The 23344-nt window shown below is 40.8% G+C and overlaps 1 long non-coding RNA gene across 1 annotated transcript in view; it reads right to left on the reverse strand.

The window, feature by feature from the left end:
* Positions 1-17847, reverse strand: part of LOC309449137 — a 38387-nt gene extending 20540 nt beyond the window's left edge. Inside the window, exons 1-2 of the long non-coding RNA XR_014185908.1 lie at positions 17822-17847; positions 16995-17081 (exon numbers count right to left, since the gene is read on the reverse strand). This is a non-coding gene — a long non-coding RNA (uncharacterized lncRNA). The remainder of the gene's footprint in view (positions 1-16994; positions 17082-17821) is intronic.
* Positions 17848-23344: the final 5497 nt, after the last annotated feature.

Here is a 23344-nt window from a genome sequence, read left to right on the forward strand (position 1 = left end):
GACCAAGGTAAAGAAAGCATTAAACACCTCTGCTTTGTCTATGTCCCTGTTTATGTGGTGACCATGCTCACCAAGTAGTGGGCCAATGTTATTTCTGGTTTGCCTTTTGCCATTAATATATTTTAAAAAGCCCTTTTTATTATCTCTCACAGTACTGGCCAGCTTCAACTCTAATTGATCTTTGGCCACACAAACTTCCTCCCTACAGTGGTGAGCTGCATCTCTCTAGTCCTCCTATGACACTTTAAATTGCTTCAACTGACCATATGCTTATACTTTTTTCGACGTAGCTCAAGAAGAAGATCCCTACCCATCCAAGCCAGCTTTCTGCCTCACCTGCTTGACTTTGAACATTTTGGAACTGCCTGTTCCTGTGCTTAAAAGCAAAGGAGGTGGTACTTAAAAAGTGACCAGCACTGATGGACCTCAGCACTTTTAAAGTTATTTCCCAGGGAGCCTAAATAAGTAGTTCTCTGAGCAACCTGAAATTTGCTCTCCTCATATCCAGAGCTGAGGTCTTGCTGGCAGTTTTCCTCCTATTAGCATAGATTTTGAACCTGGCTGAGACAGCCACCAATCGCCACTTTGCCTGAAAGACCTTCGCTGTTAGTGAGCAGCAAATCTAGGAAGGCACCTTTTCTGTTTGGTTCCCTTAGTACCTGTACCAAGAAGTTATCACCCAGATGATTTAGGAATCTCCGGCACCTGTTTTCACCAGATGTATGATACTACCAGTTGACATCTCACTCCATAGTTCATTATTATCTTTTCCTGCTACCCTCTTATCTAGAAATTGAGTTTACCTACAGCTAGGCAATCTACATGTCCTTCGGTTGTGGAGAAACATAACTGCTCCTTTTCATTTGCATGTGACCCAGTCTTCTGCATACACACCAATAAATCATACCATAAAAGAGGAAGATCCACTATACCGTGACATTATGTTGCAGTCCCAAGCCACACCAGAGAAGAACTTCTGCCTTGCTTTGTGTCACTCTGGTCCATTTCACGTGAACATGCCAAGCACAATGGACCCCTGCTGTGCATTTGTTTTTGTCCCTTCCCAGCACCCAATGAGGATGTCAGTTTCTTGCTTTGCAACTCTGCTTCTTTTCCCCAAAGGGGGGGGAAAAAAAAAAAAGCACAAATGCAAGGTGTGAGTGGTTTCTGAATTCCCCCACCCATCCAAAAAATGGTTTTCTAGGGTAAGCAATTTGATAGCCTAGAGGGACAGTAATGGAGTTCCGGTATTCCCATCATAATTTGATTCTCCAGTTTCTAACATTTCCTCAAGAACTGGTGTTCATGGCCACCTGACGACCTAGACTAGCTGAGGAGAACAGACAATGCCACCAGCCTCTCAAAACTCTGCTCCACACTCAAAGACATGAAATGGCATAGCAGTACCAAACACCATGACACTATGCCTCCTGCCCCAGCCTCGTGTACATCTTGTGAGACCCCAACAACATCACGTTTCATTTACACGTGTGGGCTCTGAACATCGTAGCAGCACAAACTCACATGAGCACAACACAGTTTGTGCAAATCCTGGATGCTCCCTTGAGGCAGACTTCCTGAACATACTACTCTAGGCTTTATCTTAGTCAAAAGGCCAAGAAGCAGATTCACACCACAGTTTGAATCCTCATCTGCCCTCTGGAAAGAAGAGATGACTGCAAGGAATGGGTCATTATTGCTTAGAAAATTCACGCTGTTTATAAGCAGCCTCCGTTATCCTCAGCAACAACTCACACATAGATAAGGAAGGGACCCACACAAATTGTGTTTTATGCCAGTTGTGACAACGCATATGCAGGCATAGTGTCTCCTGTGGAACAATATGTAGAGTGACAACAGAGAGGCTGCAGGGAAAACAGTGGCAGTAACAGGCTGCTATCTCCAAATCCATGGTCTAGATTGAAGAAGCCTTTGGGAAAGAGGATTACACAAACAGTCCTGTCAAGCCACATATAGACTTCAGCAGTTAAACAGCCCTAGTCTAGTTTATACTAGACAGGAATACAGAATATGTTTTTGTATAAAAAATATCTTAAGGCTGAAGCTCTACAGTCCTGTTTATAGGAGTGTAACTTGTTATGGGGATTCACCACACACCAGGAATACTTATTGACTGCCAAAGCCGATCATTATTTCAAAACATAAGAGGTTAAAAAAGGGTTTAAGTCGACAAAAAGCACATGTGCAGGGGGAGCTGGACAGCTTTGTAATGATCCCGACTTGTCAGTTGTCTGAAACAGATCAACAGTTCCAAAACTATTCATGCAAAAGGCAACATCTCCTATCATGACATAAGGGTAGAAATGCTCTTTGCATCTCCTCCCAAGTTTGTCAGGCTGCTCTGCTAGGACTTCTAGGACATTGCACAGTTAAGAGGCACTGGTACCTATTCACCTACCATTGCCATCATCCATGACACAGAGACAGGGGAACATATTAGACTACTTATACAAGAGGTGAAGATTTGGAAGGCCTGGTTTAGTCTGCCTGAGATTAGTTATAGACTATCAGACATGGGTAGAAAGATCTGCCAAGATCAACCAGGAGGTGAAGGACCTGTGGAAGAGATGAATGCCTGCTTTAATTTAAGATGGCATTACATTTCTAAAGTCATTTCAATAAACCAGAACATTAGAATCGAGTTATTTGACCTGTAAGCAGCCCTGAGAAGGTTTCGAAATGCTCCAGAAAGTGGTTCTATAAATACAGAACATAACCTTGGCTTAGCCCAAGGTGTTGTACACCATGGAGTCACTTCATAAGGCAGCATCCCAAAACATAAATTATATACCAGATATGAACAGAAGGCATGAAATGTCAAACAGGCATTTTAACTCTCACCCCGCCCCCCCCCAGTCAGGAGACAGACGACAGCAAGTCATCAGGCAAAATGGGGCCTAAATGCCAAGCACAGCAGCTCTCATCCCTTCACAGTCTCCAGATAAACCTGCTTTGCAGTCAAGCAGTCAGGCTAGAACCTGTACCGTCTAACAAAGGCACCCCAGCTATGTAACTGTGGGTGGTCAAGGTCACAGAAGGAAGAAAATGACAACAGCCAGCTAGTTTAGAAAAGAAAATAATAATAATCTAACTTAACAGAAAGATGGAAACAGATTGCAAAGGGGCAAGGTGTGAACAGGGGAATTCCCAAGAGCTCCTTGAGTTTGTAGAAATAAAAAGTAAAATTTTATAGTTTTTTCCCTGTGTAAGAAGAAAGTACAGTTCAACTTAACTGCAAAGCACAATATTAAGTGTGAGTAAGCATACATGTAGGCGACTAACTTTTAAATAATTACAACACTCAAGGGTTTAGAGAAGACACAGTTTAGAACTGTTTTTTTACTCTTAAGGCTCACACAGAATCAGTTCTAAATTAGTGCTGTAAGACTCAGATATCCTATATAAGCATACTTATCTCCAATCAGGCCTAGTGTTTCCCCACATTTCCAGATGCATACACGAATAACACACAGTGAAGGTAAGCTGTAATGCAAATGCAAGGTCATACTCCTAAGAACACAGAAAGCTGGTGCACCTCTGAAACTTGAGACCATAACCTGGACAGCGGCTACTTCCACGGAGGTGTTAGATTACTGAAGAAAGCACTTAACATGTGTCTTGCAGACAGTGTTATGGCAAAAAAGGCTTTGGGCAATCCCTAGACACCTAACAGAAACAGGCTTGCCAATCTTGCTTTTTCTACGTATGGTGAGATGAATTCTACAATAAACAGACATCTGAACCGTAATGCAGGAGGTGTTAAAAATGAAGAAATACGAAAAGCCCCAAGTGATTTAAAGAATAAAAATGAAGTGTCTTCAAGTGGGACTTAAGGATAAGTCTATAAATTAGCAATGAGAATAATTTGTTTGAACAGAGCACCAGGCCACGCCATAGATTCTGTGCCATCCTCTTAAGTTTTTGCAAGATATTGAGCACAGCAGAATCATCACTGAGCACATTGCTGTCTGCGTCCTTTGGCATGCCAGTAGGTTTTAAAAGATAGCATAAGGATCTTTGTGGCCTTGAATTTTGTTAGATTCTCAGGGCTGTGCTAAAGCTGAGGACTGAAATCTAAAGAAAATATTTACCGTTTTAAACAAGTAACTCATTTTCTATTTAAAGAAAACCACTTTTAAAGACTAAGCATTACGAGAGCAAAAGCCCAAGCATTTCCAAATGCCAGGTAAGCATGACAGAAATTTTAAGAAATTATCTAATTTCTATGAAATATTTTGTGCTCATTCTGTAATTGGGGAAAACGCATGTGAATGTCAGTCTCGCCTCCTACCAATTATGACCAAAATATTGCCTTTTACTTCCCATCAGTGACACATGAGTACTGGCACTTTTATTTCAAAATTTGTATGTGAGGACAAAGTGAACATATTAGTAAAAGGTTGTGGTTAGTTAGGTAAACTCCCCATGGTAAATTTAGTTATTTCCTGATCTGACAGCTTAGTAAGACAGGAAAGTCTTCTGCCAGTCTCTGCCTTCTCAACATATGGCAACTCATTTCAAACCAAGATACAAAAAGCTCCCCTTTTGCAATGAAGTAATTAATCACTGTCTGTTAACATTCTTTCCTACTCTTGTGTCACTTTCTAAAAGAATTCCCCACATTCTTCTTCCAAACTTAGATTTTAGGTATTAAGCAAATTATTAACATCAAATAAACAATTTAATTATATGCCTCACAAGGCCATGCTTCTCTGCACATCTTTGTGTACTTCTGCCACCCTCAATCCCCTTCCAATATATGTAGAAAAATTAACATAGAAAATGAAAACACATGTAGAAATATGGGAAAAAAATCTGTAGATTAATAGCAAGGTCAAGAACTGCAAATAGTAAATCCACTCACATTAAAAAAGAGAAATGCAATGATGTTAATCTATCATTCAAGTTTTAACAGTAATTTCTACAGTAATTACAAGAGATACAAATAACAGAAATATTACAATCTTACAAATATGAGTTTGTCATTTGTCTTTAAAATACACAAGTATATACATTTGAAGTAAACCTTCTGAATGAGATTAGTTAGACTAATACACTAACATAATGGGAAAGAGAAAATAATGAATTAAGAGAAAGAAAAACAGCACACAGCAAAGGCTTCATCTATTCTGTAGTATCTTTCTTATTCTACAAAATTATTTCAAAGCAGAGACACCATTTTCTTCTTTAAGTCTCCAAACCTATGCATTGTGAAGCATCATGTATATCCATAGCAGCAAACAATCATTATTGATTTAACAACAGCCTGGAAGCAGACGTTGCGCAACCCCACACACAGGGATAGGGAGGAGGCCTCTGCGGTCTCCAGGGCAGCCTTGGTTCCATAGAAGTCTCAGCTTTTTCCAGAACAAGAACAAAGATGGAGACACACTACAAGAACTATACTTCTTAAGTTAAAATTAATTCAGTGACTGGTTGGTAACAGCACCATATAATATTTTAGCCACCTACCAGCTTCAGAAGTCTGTTTGATTCAGGTATGATAGAAATATAGTTTTCTACATGGCAAAACAGGACAATTTTTTTTACAACTATGATAAAAAGTCATTTCCATATTATGAAGCCAATGACACTAGCCACTAACTGTTTGCAGTCCAGTTATATGTGAGGCACACTGAGAAAATCCCAGCTAAAGTATTTGGATCCTCTAATTTCCAGCAGTCACTAAAACCAGAAACACAACACAAGTACTGAAATGCTTGTAGGGTATATTTTGTATCAAGTGCACACAGTTTAAGGCAGCATAAACACCCAGGCCCTATAACCTAACAAAAAGGTGTAATTCTCAACCATTCATCTTATTTCTCCCCTCCAGGCACATCCAGCTACCCTGGGTAGGGACATCTAGTTCCCCACCAGTGGCCATCAGAACCAGTCTTGCTGCAGCTGTAGGAATCAGAAAGGAACCTTTGCCCTCCACTTGCAGGGCTGCAACAGCAGCAGAAGGGACACTTCAGCTGGCACCATCTCCAAAAGCTGTGGCTTTCTCTGGAGGTCAATTCAGGAGAAAAAAAAAAGCCTAACTTGGAAACCCAGAATTGCCCTAGAAACCCCAATTGTTTTCCATTAGCCAGGGAGGAAACACAGTACTCCCACTAGACCAAAGCCAGACTTTGTGAATGCCCCAAAGTCATCAAAGCTAATGGCCTTCAACTAATACGCCAGCAGAAAATAACACTGCCTAAAAGAAGGGAAGAAGTCTAGTCTGACAAAGTGGGAACAGAAAATGGGTTTATCGGAGTGGGAGAAAAAAAGATGATAATAATGAACATTTCAGTAAAACTAGTTTGAGGGAGATTAACATTCAGTGTCAAAAAATACAGTAAAGGACTCTGCCTTGGAAAAGAAGGAAAGTGCTAGATTTTCAAGGCATCATACGAGTCAAATGCCTTTATCAGTAAATGTGGTGGAAAACTTAAGTGACTCTAAATGGTAACTGTGTAAGCAGCTTCTTAAAACAAGAGAAGCTTCCTTGTAAGGGTCTTGGAGTAATATAGGCTGGTGATAGAAAATGTAAAAGAACATCTGAGACAACTAGAGCAGGTAACAAACACAACTATGAACTTTAATAATAAGACAGCAGCATTTCTTTCATCACGTAACCAACACACAACCGCCACTCAAGGAAAGTCCTGTGCTCTTTAAGAAACGTTTGACTGAGAGACAAAGCTTTTTATCAGTTCTGATACACTTCTGTATAAAATAATAAATCAGGGGATTGAAGATCTATAGCATTTTCTGAATCAAATATTTCCCAATTCAAATATGGATAATTAGATGGACGTATTTTGACAGAGCATGATCACTGAAGAATGTCAGGAAAAAAAAACAACACACATACACAAAAAAAAAAAAATCAAATAACACACACCAAACAAACACCTCAGCAAGCAGGCAGCAACCAAAATTCAGATTAAAAAAAAAGGAATTGTAAAAAGGTTCATTTGACAAAATGACTGTCAAATAGACCTTGTTAATATTATCTGTTTAGGTATTCAGTCATCATGCCTTTTGCCTGGGCTACCTTGTCCCTTTGTTTTTTATTCCATAGGCCTTTTGATAAGTTTTTGTCACCACCTCTGATTTCATTAGATGTAAAGAACCTGAAGGACATGAAATCAAGGCACACATTCCTCTTTCCCACTACACTACTTAACCTCTAGTGCTAGCATCAAAATTCTTGCCCAAGTATCACTGCCCACCAAGTTACTTAATACCTATGCTTTAGATAAAAGCTACATGTTTTTATTTCTAAAACTTCATTTTTTACATCATACCACTCCCCAAAAGCCTCACAACTTCTGCATGTTGGACTCTAAATGTCAAGCTAAAAAGTGACATTTGGCAGAAATTTGAAACACATCCCTGATTTTACCAGATGCTCTCCCCTGAACTGCCTAGTATCTAAAAAAATAAAATTAAGTTTAATTTCACACAATTACACCTAGCTAGTAATTTTTCCTTTTGTAACATCCACATGTAGACCAGGTTCAAATAGAAAGGGAGGTCACAGTTCTGTTCTAAGTGTTTCCACCCTCAGTTGCCACCTACAAGTCATAATCTGTACTGATGAAATTTTAAAAAAGAAAACAAGATGACTGCTGCAGTGGAGGCAGCAATGGACAAGGATTTACACAAGATCATTCAGACAGTGTTCGGCAGATGTCAATTTTGAGCTGGACACAGCACAGAGTATTACTGGCCGTGTTCAGCAGTTAAAAATAAAGAAACATAAATCTGACGAAAAGGCTGAGGAAACATTTTGCCCCAGAACAGCTACTGTCTCTGGATGCTGCAGCTCCTTGAAATCCCACCTTGCTGACGCTGATCCAAACACCAGATAAAATAAAAGGCTCTGATAGAAGCTCCTAGACAATAGCAGACTGGCCCCCAAAGCAGAAGCCAGAGCCCTGCAGTAGATAGATGGGCTCCTAACCTAGGCAGTGGGAAGAGGTAGGTCTCAGAAGGACAATCCAGAGTGCCCAGCCAAAGCTTGAAACAACCCAGGCCTAATCAAGTGTAGACACTGATCTTAAATCCTACCTTAGCCTGGACCCTGTGCTGTAGGCGAGTGCTTTACCTTCACCTGCCATCCAGAACTCGGAATCATCTCTCAAAGTCAGGTCCCTGTGCTCATTGTTTCAGCAGATGGGCAGGTCTCTTTCCAAATGGTCTGAAGGGAAAGACGGTAAGTAGATCAGGAACTTCCCACAGAGGACAACCTTGTGTCTACAGCACAATCACAGTCCAGTCCTGCATCTCTAAAGTCACTAACCTAACCCTCAGGTGAGCAGCTCTGTGGGGCAAGCAGCCTTGCCTTTCACTCAGAAACTGCCCCCAAGAACTGGACCACAGAAAGTGAAAGCAAGTAAAGCCATGACTGGCACTAAGGTGGAAAAAACAGAAAGATTCTTTGGCTTTTTCCAACAACCTTTTTGCCAGGAACACTTTAGATTGAACCCAGTGTACAACAGAGCTTATGAGCTATTTATGGTACAGTCTCAGAGACCAGAAACCATTCAACAGAACACCCATGTTCAAAAGCATCTTCACCATACTCAAGAGGAGCTTACAACTTTTCAAGTTCCTAACTCAACATGCAAATGCCCACATCAACAAGCATTTGAAATAACATGGTTTAAAAAGTTGCCAGTACCGGCTTGGTCTCTGTAATTGATCTATCCATGTTTATCTGGTGAGGTAAAATCTGTTAAACAGAGTAACCCTCACAAGGCATTTCTCATCAGAAAACTGATGCAGCACACTACCACTTAGGGTGCTCAGCTTGTTCTCACTGAACAAGAGAAATAAAAACTTCTTTAAAAGCACAAAATTATCAGATTTGGGTCAATGGGGATTCCACTGTTACGTCTGCATCTTTAATATGCTGTTAAATATCCATTCAAATTAGAAGTTATTTGCGCACAGAGTAAAGAGAGGTGATCTTTACAAGTTTCAGGAAACACTGAGATAGTCAAAATTAAAAAAAAAAAAAAACAAAAAAACCGCAAAACATACACACACACACAAAGAAAAAACAAACAAAAAAACCAACAAAAAACCAACAACAGAAAACAAACAAACAAACAAAAAAAACACCAAAAAAAACCCACAACAGCCAACTATAACATTTGTGCAATTGGGTAATGATCAAAGGTAAAACCACACAGAAGCAAATAAAAAGCAGAGAAACAAAAACAGGTAGCGTATCTGAAAGGAGAAGCAGCAATCTGCAACAGTTTAAGTCTCCTAAATGAGGGGACTCACAAATTCTTTACATTCCCAGGAACCAGCAGGATGCAAGGCTGTAGGAGGTGATGTCAGAAGTACGTCTGTCCCCAGCCACCGGGCTCAGCAGAGATCTGATAAGCAGCTTTTTTGTTTTGGGCTCTGCCTTCCATTTTATTGAAGGTTTCAGCTTTATTTGTGAGCAACACAAACTTCATATAACTGAAATCTGAGTCAAGGACAGCACGTGACTTTCGTTTTGACTTCAGAATTATTATTATTTTCATTATAGAGTACACAACTACCTGAATTATCAGGAACACCAGGAACCATCCAGATAAAAACTACCAAGTATGATCAACTATTTGTAAGGCATTAGAGAATAATGACAGATCCAGTCACCCTCCCCAAAACAAAATGAGAAATACACTAAGTTTAGCTAATACTAAAAAGGAAAAAAAAAGGTACATATGTATAAGTTTCATAACACCGAAATACAAAATCATCTGAGAAGACAGGTTGTGTATTAGAAAAGTGTAACTGACAGTTTCAAAAAAAAAACCCACTATATATATAAGTGTATGCTTCCTGATATAACACTAGAAAAATTATTGCTTGAGAAGTGTGCTTGGCTGGTGCATTCTCTCACCTATTCAAAACTATGCATTATGGTTTATAGTATAGTTTTAAACTGATGTGAAAGTCTAAGCCTTGGATTACATTAGTAGTGAAGTTCTGTTCCATGGCACCTGGTACCAAATTACTTTTAGAAAAATAAAACTAAAACTTACCATAGTCTCTGCTGACCATTTTGGATCAGCACTGCCAGTGGTTCAGCTTCATTACCTAACTACACTAAGTGCCAAATAAAGATGAAAACAAGATTTTGCTTACACTTTTTCTTTGGTATCTTATTCCATTATAGAAAATATAAATGAAAAAAAAATCTTAGAACTATGTTTTGCTTTTGTTGAACAAATAGGAGAATTCTAAAGAGCATTCAAGGACATCATAAAAAAATAACTGAGCTAATAAGAAGACTGATTCTTCTCCCATTCTTGAGAAAGAAGTGTGTTTTGGGGGTGCTTGGTGGGGTACATAATTAACCCCATCTTTCAAACAGGCTCTATGGCCTAATCTTCATAATTTAAAAACCTCCATTTGATCTCTTTTTGTATGTTTTATCTTATTTCAGAAAAACCTTTGATTTTACAGGTTTTTTCTTAAACAAAAAAGTATTTTAAACTCATTTTTAATATAGCTCTTGGCTTTGTCAGGCAAGTACAGAAAACTCTGAGGGACAATCTGAAGTTTAAGTATAAAACAGGCACTTCAATGTGAAACCTTTAAAATGGGTTTAGCTAGGATTGTCTTGCAGTGTATTTTTATCCTAGTACCACTGGAAAGAAAGAGTGACCTACTAAAACATCTAGGAAAATCAGGTCTGATGGTACCATATAGAATGGGTATGTTCAAAGGCCAACTTTGACTTAAGGAGGCCAGATATCTTTGTGTCCCTAGTCCATCTGCACCAGCATGGACAGAAAAAGCCTCCTCTAGAGGGTAATTCAGAGCAGGAACTGGCTTGGGGTGCTCTGTGTCACCTATTGGATAAGCTGATTTATTGTTACTGACCACAGGAACCCTAGAAGACTAATTTTCCTCGGTTAGAACTAACCTAGTGGACACCCCAACATCTAGCCCTTTTATCTCCTTACAGGGAACAGTGCCATGTTTGTGCTGGTTCTGTACCTCACAGCTGTTGTATTCACACCAGCTCATAAGTCCTGGCACTGGGACGCTCTTCTTTCATTTAGTTTGTTAACTGGTTTGGATGACTGCATAATTCTTGTTCCGTAACTTCTACATGCTTTTAAAATTTAAATGCTGTTTTCACACCTAATGGTCAAGTCATCTTTTATTTTTAATAATCTGTTTTCTCAAAGTCCTTACCAGACCAAGCCTAACATAGCTTTAGTCCTTGTATGTTTGGATAGGGAAAGAACCTAGGTGTAATCTCACTATATTTATACAAAAAGAGATTTCATCTTCCATGTGCAAGACTCAAAAACTGTATTTTTCATTTTATTATACAGGTAACATTTCTTTACATGGGTAAGCCTGTCCCTAACTTTTCCAGTTTATTTTTGCATTTAGGTTTTTAATCTGAAGATAAACTGCAAGGAATAACAAATGCTCAACTCGCTTTGAGCAAGCACAGAAGTAAAGCTGAATCGTGACACCTCAGAACAAAGAATCTCAACACCCTTTTATAGGTACTAAACTTCACATTCAATGTGGTACAATGAGAACTTGTACAGTCTTCAAAACCAAATTGATTTATTTTTCTTCTTTGGTAAATTATTAGGCCCAAGGAAAAAAAAAAAAAAAAGTCCTTCTCAACACATTTTCTTCACCAATAATTCTGTAATGCATCTGGAGTGGCATATGGCCAGCATTTTCTTTAGGGGACTGCAATTTGTCTTCATTTTACATATTAATAACCATATTCTGTCAGGCCAAAGATGCACCTATCCCCCATATGATGCCTTTAGCAAAGGCTGAGAGCCAAGGTCTGAAGAAAAGAGCACTAGGACAGCGAAAACTTGCAGGGATGTACCTCAGGGTCCCTCCCCAGCCTTCAAGAACTGGCCTTTGTGTTCTTCTAATCAAGAGGAGATGCTTTTGTACTGAAAGCCCAAAGCCAGATAAACTTCTAGTATATACAGTGGCTCACAGTTAAACTATGCACTATGAGAAAAAAAAAAAATACAGCCTCTTACTTGTTCTCAATCTGTCGCTTGATAATTTTATTTGATCCCCTCTGGGTCTTGTACTACAAGAGACAGTTAATGAGCATTCCCCGCTCATTTTTTCTATTACACTCCTACATAGATTTTTATCATTTTCATCTTTAGCTATTTCTTTGCCAGGCGGAAGATTCCTAATCTACTTAATTGGTCCTTATCATCATTGCCACCTATTTCTACTTCTATTATGTCTCCTTTTTTTTTCTCCCCCCTCATGCTTCCTTTAAATATAGGGATCAGAACTGTACCCAGAGGTCAAGACAAAAGCACAGGTGGCTTATAGACTGGCATAACAGACTTCTGTTCTGTTGGCTATTCTTCTCTAGCATTTTGGGTTTTTAACTGGCCCTAAACATTCAACCACAGTAAGGTCTCTGCAACACCACTTCTTTTGGTGCTAATAGTTCACAGTAACAGCAGGACTGTTCTCCCTTGCATACGTTACTTGGAATATCAGCAGCAAGCTTCATCCCCAGTTACTAAGCATCACAAGATCCTTCTTTGGCTCTTCATGATTAGCTTTCATTTTTTGCTACACTCGTTAACTTAGAATCACTCTACACTCTTCCAGACCACCAATTTATAGGCTGACTAGTGTTAAACCTGGCACAGATCCATATGAACAACTCCACCAATGACCTCTGTCCCCTCTGTGAAAACAGGTCATTTATTCCTACCCCATCTTTTAACCAACAGCCTAGGAGAGAACTTTCCTCTTATGTCAGAGCAGTTTCATTTTGCTCAGCACCTTTGATGAGTAGTTCCCAAAAGACTTTCTGAAACCTAAGCATACTGCATCAGCTAGACCACACTTACTCACAACTTCAACAGTGCCTTCAAAGAACTGTACCAGACCTGTGAGGCTGTTCTGACTCTTTCCTGGTATATCAAATTTGTCCATGATCCCCACTAGTTTTCACCATATTTACCAGGAAAACAGCTGGCAGAAACACCGGTCATATCTGCCCTGTTCTTTGCTATAGGCTTTCTGGAAACCTTTTTAAAAACTGGCATCACCTTTGGCACCCTTAACTTCACTGCTACCACAGTAGTATTGTGCTGTTAAACATCACCCTTAACAGTTCAGCAGTTTTATACCAAGAGATCTTTTAGAGGTCTTTGGCACATCTAGAGTTGGGAATTTGCTGTAAATAACTTTTATAATTTTGTTCTTAAAAAAAAATAAATAAATCCCAAAGTCCCAACAGCACTTTGATTTGGAACAGGTGCCTCAAAAGGACCCTGTATTTCTCTCCCCATAGAGAAGAGGTTTTGTTTGGGAGCTCCTGCACCATGAACATGAGTATCTCATACTCTTTCAGCTACAGTACAGTCTTATTTGAGCTTTTTTAGATATTAGTTACCTATTGACCCAATAGCTCTCCTGTTTCTGATGTTTTTGAAAGAGTAGTTATGACAAACTTCTCTGCCTTTTATAAGTCACATACCAGACTTTTATTTGTTTTACTGTGTATTTTATGTTTAAATTGCCTGATTTTCACCTTTATTTTCTTGGACATAAGTTTTTGAAGGATATCTTCCTGTTCCTTACAGCCTGCTCAACCATGGTAATTGCTTTTTTTTAAAAAAAAAAAAAAAAAAATCTTTTTTAAAGGTTCAGAGAAGCACTTGTTAGAGGACATGCATTTGTTCTGAGTCTCTCCACAATGAATGCAAGCATTTTACTCTTTCGACTGTTCTTCTTACCAGGCTTTTCATAGAAATCCTAATGAGTGTCCTGCTAGCTATGTTCTTTATAGTAGACCTATACTGCCAATAACTTTAGAACTAGGCATTCAGTCCTTCCATCTTATCTTCTAGTCTTCTGGTATTTGCATGGAAACATTTCTATTTTGGTCTGACTGCCTGCTCTTCTGTGCTCCTGTTTAAATTGGATCTAACTTATTCCAGCAGCTCTTCACTGTTTTCTAAATGACTTTCATCAACTTCTGTGCTAAGTACAGCAATGTTAAGGATTTCAGCCCCAGAGGCTGTGTCATCTTGACCTGTGTGTCCTTTCTGCTTATCCTCATGTAGGCTATTGAGATTACAGTGGAGACTGAGGATGCAGAGGTCTTTAACCTTCTACCTAGCAACTCAGATGTTGCTACCAGCACTATTTTGGTAGCCTTTCTGTGCCACCAGCACTTCACCAGCTTTTCCAGCACCAAAAGATAGTCTAGACTCCTTTTGTTCTAAGACACCTTGGCATGTAGTTGGAAGGTTCTCCCTTCTTGCATCATAAATCCAGTTAGTAGCACTCCATTTGGCCAAGTGGACTCCACCATGTCCTCTGTCATCTAGAACTGACACCATGCAATGGCTTTCTTAGAGCAAAAGGATACTGTCACCAGTATCCTTTTGCTCTAAGTATCCTATGGAGTCACCACCCAAGAGCAAGGTCTCATATACAGGATGAAAACTGTATAGGAGAAATGATCCTGAAATTACATGTTTTCCTGCATTAGGACTTCTTGTAGAAGCCCAGTAGCAGCCTGCCCAAAGACAGCAGTGGGACCACATGCCTGGAGGTTTACTTTACGCATTTGCTAACTCAGTATACTTTCTTTACACATATGGTTAGTACGTTGAGACATTCACAAGAGTTTACTTCAGTTATAGTAATCTACAATGGGCATCTTGCAGTATCATAGCTATCCCCTTGGTTTAACAGCTGTATTAATACTATTGAGATTAAGAAAATGCTATTCTCTTCCAACTGGAGATCTGGTATCAACTTCTAGCCTGAGAAGCCAGAGTGTCCAAGCTAAATGGCCTCAGACACATTCCTTGTGTTTTATGCTTACGCTCAGAGTATTCCACCTGAAATTTTCACTTTGTGCCTCCCTTTGATTTGGATCATCCTCATCCTCCTGATAGACAGTCTGCTGTTTTTCTAAAAACCTGCCTTTCATACCGGACTGGCTGGTACCTGTTATTTCACAAAATAAATAGATATTATAAAGTAATTTCTCTGTCTTCCATGCAGCATCATTAACCCATGGCCCCAGTACATTCTCCTGTTGCCCACAAACCATTTTCAAGACAATCCTACACAAGTACTAAAGAGTGGGAAAGTTTTTCTTGTGGAAAACCCTGGTATCATTAACAGACATTTCCAATAACTGCCAGGCAATCATGCTTCATAATCTAACAGATTACAGCCATCTTCATGATGGTGTGGAATGACTGATTGTGCAAGCCCTTAAACACAGTTTTCTTAAGACAACAGAACACACAACCAGCCACAACTTCCAGTTCAAAGCAGAAGCACAATACAGTTTTCTAAGATGCAGCATCTGTTGCACTGTTAATGGGAGCAGTACTTACAAATACATCCTGCATCAAATCAAATAGCACTCTATACAATTAAGGTCTGCTGATTGAAAATGGGACCTTACACATTTAGATTCCAAAATTAGATTTCTTACTATGAATTCCACCTTCAGTTACAGAAAGTCTGCTATATTTTATGAGTTATAATGTACAACACAAAAGAAGTCTTGAGAGTTTCCCACACACTGCTGTATTTATAGCAAAGATGATGAAACATTTGTATTTTATTGTAAAGGATAAATTGTAATATACAGTAGAGAGAAATTCAATACTGACTAACTGATTCATAAAACAGGCCTGATTTTTCAGTTAATAGAAGATGGTTCTCCTTCCCTTTCCACAATCAAATCTAATTTAAAGTAACCCAGTGTAGTGCAAATACATTTGATACTTAGTAATCTCCAGTAATGGCAGGGAAACTCATCACAAATTGCTGAATGTTATGAATCATCTTGTGAACACATAACTGCTATACACTGCAAAAGGCACTTTAACAAGTAGTTTCATTCATTTATGTCAATACTTCATAATTAGCACTGAGAAGTGTCTGTAAATTGAACTCTTGAGCATCACACTGCTTAGTTACCAGTTTTCTTTTATTTAATATTTTGAACACTTGATGTAATGGAAGACCCCATTAAAATTTTGTACCAATGACAAATGACATTTTCATTTTCTCTTCTAAATGTGTTAGCAGCAACTAATGACCTCAACAATGTTCAACAAAGCCATAAGCATACTACATAAACAGTTCAATTGACTTTAAAAAACCTAAATTAATAGCTTTGATAACTTTTTTGTTCAATAAGAAAAAACTACAGGGCTGTACAGAAATTAATGCTGATGCTTTTTTCTCACCAGCTGCACATGAGTGGGTCCCCACTCAGAAGTAACAGGTGACAAGTGATAACATGACGGCCAGGCAAAGATGGTTAGAAGAGCTCTCCCCTGAAGAACAAATCTAGATTTATTCACTTCTTTTATTTTTAATTGAAGTTAAGAACTGCCATAGCTCTTCAGGGTACTCTGTCAAAGGCACATTTTGGAAGCATATAATGGTACCCAAAAACCCCACTCAGATCAGGGTCTAACTGTTCACTAACAGAGAAACAGCTTCTTTACAGAGAACTTGCAGCTCCTGTGCCCAAAGCTATACCTGAAGTATAGTTTCCTGGATTTATTTTTAAACTGTGGGTAGAAAAAAATCATTTTGATTTGGATTTCAGAATCTCAAGATTCCAAGATACTACAACTTAATAGCTTATTGGTGACAGCTGTTTACTTATACCTAATGGGATGTACACCCTTAGCCCATTCTAATAGTGGGATAAATCATTCTGTCTGCAACCTACTTTGAAGCTGGGGATAACTAAAACTGTGCCCAATGCCAGTTACTGCAGGGGAGCCGACACAAGGCAGCTTGGTCATCTGTGGGCATTTGTGATATAACTACATAATCTCAGAAGCAATTTAAAGGTTTAGACAAAATGCCTTCTTAGGCTAGAATAAGAAAAGCCAAATGCAAAAGTATAAATACATGAACAAACATAGTGATAGCTGGACTTTGACACTTCTTACCAGGATAACTTCCCACTCATCAGTTCTAAAAAAATCCTCAGGCTCCAGCTCTGAGTTTGTCCCATCCTTCATGGCTTCCCAGGAACCCTGGAATGCAGACCCACAGACTAATTTCTACAATCTATGCACACTGATGCAAACACAGAAGAAAAGCTTTGCCTCCCTCTAATGTTGCTAATTAATGAGAAAAATTAATTACTAAGGTAATTCAGTATCATAAGCTCTTATTACGTACTGCTTATTTTCAAGTTTTTCTTTTAATAGATAACAGCATTGTAAAACTTTAAAAAAAAAATCTTACAAGATTTAACCCTTAACAACACATACGCATCACCACTGGACAGTTATTTGAAATTACACCTTCTTAATTACATCTCTGTAATTCTCCTCATGCTATCAATTCTTCAGTGCTCACAGAAATAGTACTGATAAAACATCCAGAACATCCAGACATGCAAATCTTTCTATTGTATCTAGTCTCTCCATCTCAAGCATATTCAGGTCTATAACTGCTGCTAGGTTTATCAATAGGAAATGTATTTATTTAAAGGAAAAAAAAATCTTCATGCAACTTAGTGCTCTGGTTCTTCATAGTTAAAATAAACCATAAAAAGTGGTAATATCCCACCTCTCCTTGCATAGTGCCTTCAAAGTATTTTTGCTCCTTTTAGTAATGAAATATATATTTTTCCATAACATTTTGATTAGGCTCTTACTGTGAATACATTAAGTGATAATTGGTCCAAAAATACCTATTGAGCCAGAAACATTAGAATACAGTAAATACTTGGAGCACCATAGGCAGCTGTATGAATCACTTCACATACCTGTGGTTTTCCAGGTTCCTGTGCTTAGTCATGAGTACACTCTTCATTTTCTCGAACACAGAACATAATTTCTGCCAATTTTTGTTCTTGGCTTCTACACTGCCACCTGTAGTCATACAAGAGAAATTAACCATATTTTAGGCTGCAAATCCCATTACCACAATGTTTCACCTCACTTGTTTTTCTATACAACCATTCCAAAGTATTCCCCTTTCTAAAGATGTGTTAAGATACTCAAACTGAGTTACTTGTAATTTTCTCTTTAATAAGTTTCAGGAAGGAAGAAAAACCCCAGTGCCAACTCAATTTAACCCAGGAGAACACTTAAAACTCTCCAAGACAGGTACGGGCTTCATAAATTCTTATGTTATCCTAGTTGCCTGGTAGACACACCATAACCTTTGACAGAGCAAGGTGACTTCTGAAGTGGGAATACTAACAACATCCACACTTAACAACTTGGTACATACAATAACTAATTTGGTTTATACTTCCATCTGAAAAATGAACATACTTTTATTGAAACATAATTTCCATACTCAGCTTAGTTACCTTATATAGGTTGTAAAGAAATGCACATACACAAAAATGCTAGCATTTGGAAGAACATCTCGTAGAATTAGAAGTGGTCTTGAACATCTCTATGCCATGAAAACCACTCAGTTTATTCCAGGCTTACTGCACATAAGCCACAGATTCTGCCAAATTAACCATTTACAACAAAATATGACCTAAACACACAGCACCCAGAGCCCTCACATTAATCCTTTCCTGAAAATATGATAAAATAGAAAATTCAAGCAGCCTTCCTGGAAAAAGCAAAGCTTCTGGTCTTCAAAAAAGGGCTTTCACCAAATAACAAAGTTTTGGAGTGCAGGCTCTGGGGGACCACTGGCTTTTACGGGTGCTTACAACTCTGCGTTCTTCCAGTTAACAATTACTCATATCTTCCCTGGAAGCAGCTGCCCGAAAGCTCCTCACTATGTCTCTATCTGGAAAAACGCTCTTAAGTCATTAAGGGACAGAAACTAACTCACTTCACCACACTCTGATGCCTACAGCTGCCCAGGTACCTGCACCCCTGCACCACCCTACGTCAACAGCAATCGCAGCCTCCACCAGAAATCTCAAACCGGAATAGAAACCGAAATTAAACGTGATTTTCCAAGAACAAGCTGCTCTTGAGAAAAAACCAACCAAACAAACAAAACCCACACACTATAACAAATAATAATAAATAAAAGCCCAAGCGCGGGTGAGGCTGCCTGCACCCCCGAGCACACGTCCAGGTAAACCTCTCGCCCGGCCACGGCGCCGCCGCCTCCGGCCACCCCCGGACGGGAAGGCACCCACAGCCTCAGCGACCCCCCCGGGGACCCCACCACCCTCCCTGCCCGACTGCGACCGCCCAGGTGTACGCTGGGCGCCGCCCCACTAGCGGCGTCCATGGGCACCCGCCACCGCGACACCCCACGGTCCTGCACGCCTGCACCCCCGACCTCACCGGCCCCCGCAGCGGCCATCCCTCAATCCCACGAAACCCCTCAAGCCCACCACCCCACGAAGCCTCACGAAGCCCCTCACCGCGACGCCCCTCACCCCAGCCACACACACGGAGCCGCGGGCGAGGTGCCTCCCGCCGGGATGGTGCCGGCTGCAGGGGGTCACCGCTAAACCCGAGGGCCCGGCGCCGCCGCCACCGCTGCGGAGAGCGGACGCTGCCCACTCACCTGCGCTCTCCGGGCTCCTCACCCCGCCGGCCGGTGCCGCAGGATGAGGCGGTGTCGGCGAGTCTTCCTCAGCAGCGCTGCTCCCTGCCTCCTTCCCGCCGCCGCCGCGCAGCCAGGGGGAGCCGCGCGTCTTGGTGCCGCCGCACCGCCTGCCCGGGATTCCTGCGGGAGGGCGGCAGCTCGTCGCTCGGCACAACCTCCCGCTCTTTCTCCGGCTCCCTCCCTCCCAGGCACGTTTCTGGAGGTGCCGCCGCAACGCGCTCCAGCAAACGCGCAGCGCGCGCCTCCCGGCCCCTTCTCTTTTTATCGCGGGGCCGGGGCTCCCGCCGCCGCCGCTGCTGCTGTGCGGGGGGCAGCGCCGCTCGGCAGCCGCGCCGCTGCCTACCCACGGCCGGCCCGCCCCCGCCGCCGCGCTCCCACACGCTCGCTCGCACCGCCCGCCCGCCCCCCGCCAGCCCACCTGTCCGCGCCCCGCCGCCGCCGCGGCCCACGCAACCGCCCGCCCACGCACCGCCCACGCGTGCACCGGCAGCGCCCCGTCCCCCCTCACCGCAGCGGCCCCGGGCGGGAGGGAGCGGCGCGGCCTCCGGCAGCGAGGGGCTCTGCGGCTCCCGCCGAAATCGGCGGCGGGCGCGGGCTGGGCAAGCCCGGGGGCCGCACTGAGCGGCGGGGGAACGGAGGTGGCAGGAGCCCGCCCCGCCTCGGGGCGACAGCGGCGGCTCCCCCGTGGTGGCCGGCGTGAGCTGCGGTGCGAAACCGCGGCCCTCTCCCACCTGTGATGAAACGGCCCGCGAGTGCCGGAGATGCCCACCTCCCCCCACGACAGGAAGGCGTCTGCAAGGGACTTCAGGAGCTCCTGGTGGCTCCTTTCGCTGATATCAAAATAAACGCGTAGTCTTGGCCCGCTACAAATAATTTCCATGATCAGGAAAATGCTGGAAGGCCAGTTCTTGACGGCTCTCTCAGAACCGGTGATGAAAGATGACCTAGCCGGAGGTGGTCAGCTCTTAAAAATTTGTTTTGCAATGCTTACAAATTTTTCAAAAGCAGCAGGCAAATGCATAAAAGTGAAGTGTTGGGAAAATGTCCATATTTTAATAAAATTGCAGCGAACTTCAGGTTACACATGCTGTCCTAGCTCCCGCACTAATGGAAGAACAGCCTATCCCTCGCTAATAGTTCTCGCATTCTCTGGCCTTTGCCTGATGTGTTTGCATTTTGGAAACAAACTATGTATTTAAATTATCAGGTTTGTATCTTTTTTGTTCACTGCGATATTGACATGAAAAGAATATGCTAGCATGATCCAGTAGTCCAGGGTTGGGAGGAGTTGAGTGCATTGATGCAATCACACTGACTGATGCTGTTTTCAAATCTGTATAAGAAAAATCCATTACATTCATTCTTTTCACAGCAACAGATTCCACTTCGGCTAAGAAAATCTTTGCCTTTCCCAAATGCTTTATTCTAATTCCATATTTTGGGACCCAGCTTTTTCAAGGTAAGCCATGCAGTCATGTTACAAACCATGATATCACATTGCAGTCTAGTGATATTAAGAAGTAAGCTACAAAAATAAATTCACTTGCCTTTGTCTAGTCTTCTGCAGAATTAAGGCTATTTTCAGTTCCTCTTCTTGTGTCTCATAAGCGAGACACCAGACTATCTGAATATTTAATGAGTAATAAACCAGAAGTCTGTATGTAGTAAAAGTAGCAAGTGTAACACAAATTTTTAATAGCAACGTGGGCAGGTACTTATCTGGAACAAGTTTAAACAATTTAATTTCACAAAATTAATAAACATTAATTATATATAAGCACATCTGCAAGCTATTCTTAATGTAGAAAGATCAAAATCAAGCAAAACTTTCACCAAAAAAAGTGCAAATAAACCTGTAGAGATGAGGATAAAAATTGATACAGGCTTTTAGAAAAAGCATTTTGACTCGACTCCAACCAAGAAAACGGTTCTGGTCTTTCACTCCAAAACCTAACAACCTAGTGGCACACTGGTGTAATAATTCAGAAGACAATGTGAACATTTGGGTGCCATAACTCTGCTTACGAAGGCAATAGTTAAACATCTAGCACAAGCTTTTACATCTAATAAGTAATAAATAATATTTTATCTCTAGATCGAATATTTTATCCCTAGATTGAATGTTTATCCTTTTTCTCTTTGAGCTTATAATACATGAGAATATTAAAAAAAATATGATAGATTTTTCAGTTTTGCCTCCTCAACTGAATTTTGTGTCTCTTCAAACAGCACATCAGCAGTAGAGACCACACTGACATACCTCCAGTCTAGAAGAATTCTGTCATTTTCCGCTAAATCCTCCATAAACATATTGTTTTGTCTGCAGGTGTTTTTTCTTATAACTGTTACAAATGTATTAAATTCAAGCAGAAGGTTCTTGTCTTTTTCACTGAAGCATGTCCACTGCATAGGCTGTTCCCTTTAAAAAAAAGTCATCACTCATTTCAGGTCTTACAGAAAGCTGCTCGTACATCTATCCCATCACAGAAGAAAAGTTCTCTTTACTCTGATTTTCAAACCAAGAAAACAAGCATTCGATCACTTCCCAATGAATATTAATCAAATGTTACCATATTTGCCTTAAGTTTGTGAGACGCAGACAATTAGATTGGTCATGCACAGACTTTCTTCCCATCCCCCTCTTCTCTTCTTTCCCACCCACCTCCCAAACAGCTCTGCCTGTTTTTCTTCAGCAATTGAAGTTTGGAAGAATAACGTTCATTGTTACAGTGATTCAGAGACAAACTGAAAGCCAAGTGAAATATTGTTCTCCTAAATCTGACAGGAAAACTTATAGGATGGAAACACCCAGAAGATAAAACCCACTTATTTTATAATATGCTCCAAAAAGCATTACTTGTCATTTTCCCATTACTCCCAGAATACATACAGCAACTGCTGGGTTACTCTAGTACTGAAAATTTCCAGGTTTCCAGATGATGAGCTGTGACTCAGTACTCCTACTGATGTACCTCAATGCACCATCCATTTACTTTATGTGATGGTAAATCATCTCTCACTTTCCTTCACCAGAACTTGTTAAGCACCCTCTTGTGTCCTTGGGTTTAATCTACCACACCATGTTCTACCTCATCCGAGACCAGATCAAGTAAAAGGTTTTCTGCTCTAGCATTTTTCTAGACCAGCTTTTCATTTCAGTTGCAACCCAAATGCGCTTACCACTCTAAGAAGACTGGCTGTGCAGGGCACCACCTTAAATGCTGCTTTCTCCACTGTCCAGCCTGGACTGTACTTCTGTTTTTCAGCTAAACAAGTCTGAATGATTGGCACAGAGCTTTCAGTTTGTGTCAAGGTAGTTTCTAGAAACTACTTCTGGGAAAAGTATGGGGTTTTTCTGTTTATGCAAAATCCCCTCAAAGAGTCTGTCAAGTGACAAAGCAATTTTTGATCCATTTATAATGAAAATAATTACTTCAGTCTATGCTACGGAAACCAGAATTTGGCATAATAAAGCCAACAGCTGGTTGAGGAAGAATAGCAGTGTGGGCTCTTTGATGTTCACAGATGAAGATGCACAATCGACGACAAAATCACGATAGCACACGATGGTTCTGAGCAGTAGTAAGGAGTTAAAACACTTTCATAAGCACATTTACCAAGAAAATATTTTCTTATAGGAAAGCCATTTGATTTATTGCCCATAGTAGCTGTGGAAATGTCATATAAAACATTTAACATGCAAGACTATTATGCTAATGAGAAATCTGTGTTAAACGGCCCTTGTGAACTA

Source organism: Streptopelia decaocto (assembly GCF_964273445.1).
Source record: "Streptopelia decaocto genome assembly, chromosome: 1".
NCBI classification, from domain to species: domain Eukaryota; kingdom Metazoa; phylum Chordata; class Aves; order Columbiformes; family Columbidae; genus Streptopelia; species Streptopelia decaocto.